The following is a 4658-nucleotide window of genomic DNA, read 5'->3' as shown; positions in this document are numbered from 1 at the left end:
AAGTTGAAAAAAAAAATTTTTGGGGACTTAGAAAATTTTTCAACTTTTGTCAGACTTCCAGACAGGGGAGCGTGTCAGTGCGCGCATCCGATTTCAGTTCCAGAGCGATTCGCGCGATGAGTCCTTGATACTTAGTCGTTTTTGCAAAATTTCTGACTTTTTGGAAAATTTCACAATTTTGTGAAAACTTCCACAAAATGAGGTTCTAGTATGTTAGAGGGCATCCCAGGAGGGCTCCAAAAGTGTGGGTAAAATATATATCCCACAGGGGGAAAATTGAAAAAAAGTTGAAAAAAAAAATTTTTGGGGACTTAGAAAATTTTCACACATGTGTCAGACTTCCAGAGAGGGGAGCATGTCAGTGCGCGCATCCGATTTCAGTTCCAGAGCGATTCGCGCGATGAGTCCTTGATACTTAGTCGTTTTTGCAAAATTTCTGACTTTTTGGAAAATTTCACAATTTTGTGAAAACTTCCACAAAATGAGGTTCTAGTATGTTAGAGGGCATCCCAGGAGGGCTCCAAAAGTGTGGGTAAAATATATATCCCACAGGGGGAAAATTGAAAAAAAGTTGAAAAAAAAAATTTTTGGGGACTTAGAAAATTTTTCAACTTTTGTCAGACTTCCAGACAGGGGAGCGTGTCAGTGCGCGCATCCGATTTCAGTTCCAGAGCGATTCGCGCGATGAGTCCTTGATACTTAGTCGTTTTTGCAAAATTTCTGACTTTTTGGAAAATTTCACAATTTTGTGAAAACTTCCACAAAATGAGGTTCTAGTATGTTAGAGGGCATCCCAGGAGGGCTCCAAAAGTGTGGGTAAAATATATATCCCACAGGGGGAAAATTGAAAAAAAGTTGAAAAAAAAAATTTTTGGGGACTTAGAAAATTTTTCAACTTTTGTCAGACTTCCAGACAGGGGAGCGTGTCAGTGCGCGCATCCGATTTCAGTTCCAGAGCGATTCGCGCGATGAGTCCTTGATACTTAGTCGTTTTTGGCAAAATTTCTGACTTTTTGAAAATTTCACAATTTTGTGAAAACTTCCACAAAATGAGGTTCTAGTATGTTAGAGGGCATCCCAGGAGGGCTCCAAAAGTGTGGGTAAAATATATATCCCACAGGGGGAAAATTGAAAAAAAGTTGAAAAAAAAAATTTTTGGGGACTTAGAAAATTTTCACACATGTGTCAGACTTCCAGAGAGGGGAGCATGTCAGTGCGCGCATCCGATTTCAGTTCCAGAGCGATTCGCGCGATGAGTCCTTGATACTTAGTCGTTTTTGCAAAATTTCTGACTTTTTGGAAAATTTCACAATTTTGTGAAAACTTCCACAAAATGAGGTTCTAGTATGTTAGAGGGCATCCCAGGAGGGCTCCAAAAGTGTGGGTAAAATATATATCCCACAGGGGGAAAATTGAAAAAAAGTTGAAAAAAAAAATTTTTGGGGACTTAGAAAATTTTTCAACTTTTGTCAGACTTCCAGACAGGGGAGCGTGTCAGTGCGCGCATCCGATTTCAGTTCCAGAGCGATTCGCGCGATGAGTCCTTGATACTTAGTCGTTTTTGCAAAATTTCTGACTTTTTGGAAAATTTCACAATTTTGTGAAAACTTCCACAAAATGAGGTTCTAGTATGTTAGAGGGCATCCCAGGAGGGCTCCAAAAGTGTGGGTAAAATATATATCCCACAGGGGGAAAATTGAAAAAAAGTTGAAAAAAAAAATTTTTGGGGACTTAGAAAATTTTCACACATGTGTCAGACTTCCAGAGAGGGGAGCATGTCAGTGCGCGCATCCGATTTCAGTTCCAGAGCGATTCGCGCGATGAGTCCTTGATACTTAGTCGTTTTTGCAAAATTTCTGACTTTTTGGAAAATTTCACAATTTTGTGAAAACTTCCACAAAATGAGGTTCTAGTATGTTAGAGGGCATCCCAGGAGGGCTCCAAAAGTGTGGGTAAAATATATATCCCACAGGGGGAAAATTGAAAAAAAGTTGAAAAAAAAAATTTTTGGGGACTTAGAAAATTTTTCAACTTTTGTCAGACTTCCAGACAGGGGAGCGTGTCAGTGCGCGCATCCGATTTCAGTTCCAGAGCGATTCGCGCGATGAGTCCTTGATACTTAGTCGTTTTTGCAAAATTTCTGACTTTTTGGAAAATTTCACAATTTTGTGAAAACTTCCACAAAATGAGGTTCTAGTATGTTAGAGGGCATCCCAGGAGGGCTCCAAAAGTGTGGGTAAAATATATATCCCACAGGGGGAAAATTGAAAAAAAGTTGAAAAAAAAAATTTTTGGGGACTTAGAAAATTTTTCAACTTTTGTCAGACTTCCAGACAGGGGAGCGTGTCAGTGCGCGCATCCGATTTCAGTTCCAGAGCGATTCGCGCGATGAGTCCTTGATACTTAGTCGTTTTTGGCAAAATTTCTGACTTTTTGAAAATTTCACAATTTTGTGAAAACTTCCACAAAATGAGGTTCTAGTATGTTAGAGGGCATCCCAGGAGGGCTCCAAAAGTGTGGGTAAAATATATATCCCACAGGGGGAAAATTGAAAAAAAGTTGAAAAAAAAAATTTTTGGGGACTTAGAAAATTTTTCAACTTTTGTCAGACTTCCAGACAGGGGAGCGTGTCAGTGCGCGCATCCGATTTCAGTTCCAGAGCGATTCGCGCGATGAGTCCTTGATACTTAGTCGTTTTTGGCAAAATTTCTGACTTTTTGAAAATTTCACAATTTTGTGAAAACTTCCACAAAATGAGGTTCTAGTATGTTAGAGGGCATCCCAGGAGGGCTCCAAAAGTGTGGGTAAAATATATATCCCACAGGGGGAAAATTGAAAAAAAGTTGAAAAAAAAAATTTTTGGGGACTTAGAAAATTTTCACACATGTGTCAGACTTCCAGAGAGGGGAGCATGTCAGTGCGCGCATCCGATTTCAGTTCCAGAGCGATTCGCGCGATGAGTCCTTGATACTTAGTCGTTTTTGGCAAAATTTCTGACTTTTTGAAAATTTCACAATTTTGTGAAAACTTCCACAAAATGAGGTTCTAGTATGTTAGAGGGCATCCCAGGAGGGCTCCAAAAGTGTGGGTAAAATATATATCCCACAGGGGGAAAATTGAAAAAAAGTTGAAAAAAAAAATTTTTGGGGACTTAGAAAATTTTTCAACTTGTGTCAGACTTCCAGAGAGGGGAGCATGTCAGTGCGCGCATCCGATTTCAGTTCCAGAGCGATTCGCGCGATGAGTCCTTGATACTTAGTCGTTTTTGCAAAATTTCTGACTTTTTGGAAAATTTCACAATTTTGTGAAAACTTCCACAAAATGAGGTTCTAGTATGTTAGAGGGCATCCCAGGAGGGCTCCAAAAGTGTGGGTAAAATATATATCCCACAGGGGGAAAATTGAAAAAAAGTTGAAAAAAAAAATTTTTGGGGACTTAGAAAATTTTCACACATGTGTCAGACTTCCAGAGAGGGGAGCATGTCAGTGCGCGCATCCGATTTCAGTTCCAGAGCGATTCGCGCGATGAGTCCTTGATACTTAGTCGTTTTTGCAAAATTTCTGACTTTTTGGAAAATTTCACAATTTTGTGAAAACTTCCACAAAATGAGGTTCTAGTATGTTAGAGGGCATCCCAGGAGGGCTCCAAAAGTGTGGGTAAAATATATATCCCACAGGGGGAAAATTGAAAAAAAGTTGAAAAAAAAAATTTTTGGGGACTTAGAAAATTTTTCAACTTTTGTCAGACTTCCAGACAGGGGAGCGTGTCAGTGCGCGCATCCGATTTCAGTTCCAGAGCGATTCGCGCGATGAGTCCTTGATACTTAGTCGTTTTTGGCAAAATTTCTGACTTTTTGAAAATTTCACAATTTTGTGAAAACTTCCACAAAATGAGGTTCTAGTATGTTAGAGGGCATCCCAGGAGGGCTCCAAAAGTGTGGGTAAAATATATATCCCACAGGGGGAAAATTGAAAAAAAGTTGAAAAAAAAAATTTTTGGGGACTTAGAAAATTTTCACACATGTGTCAGACTTCCAGAGAGGGGAGCATGTCAGTGCGCGCATCCGATTTCAGTTCCAGAGCGATTCGCGCGATGAGTCCTTGATACTTAGTCGTTTTTGCAAAATTTCTGACTTTTTGGAAAATTTCACAATTTTGTGAAAACTTCCACAAAATGAGGTTCTAGTATGTTAGAGGGCATCCCAGGAGGGCTCCAAAAGTGTGGGTAAAATATATATCCCACAGGGGGAAAATTGAAAAAAAGTTGAAAAAAAAAATTTTTGGGGACTTAGAAAATTTTCACACATGTGTCAGACTTCCAGAGAGGGGAGCATGTCAGTGCGCGCATCCGATTTCAGTTCCAGAGCGATTCGCGCGATGAGTCCTTGATACTTAGTCGTTTTTGCAAAATTTCTGACTTTTTGGAAAATTTCACAATTTTGTGAAAACTTCCACAAAATGAGGTTCTAGTATGTTAGAGGGCATCCCAGGAGGGCTCCAAAAGTGTGGGTAAAATATATATCCCACAGGGGGAAAATTGAAAAAAAGTTGAAAAAAAAAATTTTTGGGGACTTAGAAAATTTTCACACATGTGTCAGACTTCCAGAGAGGGGAGCATGTCAGTGCGCGCATCCGATTTCAGTTCCAGAGCGATTCGCG

This window comes from Phyllobates terribilis, unplaced genomic scaffold (genome assembly GCF_046119375.1).
Source record: "Phyllobates terribilis strain yellow unplaced genomic scaffold, ASM4611937v1 Scaffold_8821__1_contigs__length_25981, whole genome shotgun sequence".
Classification (NCBI taxonomy): Eukaryota; Metazoa; Chordata; class Amphibia; order Anura; family Dendrobatidae; genus Phyllobates; species Phyllobates terribilis.
Note: the sequence above shows the minus strand (reverse complement) of the source record.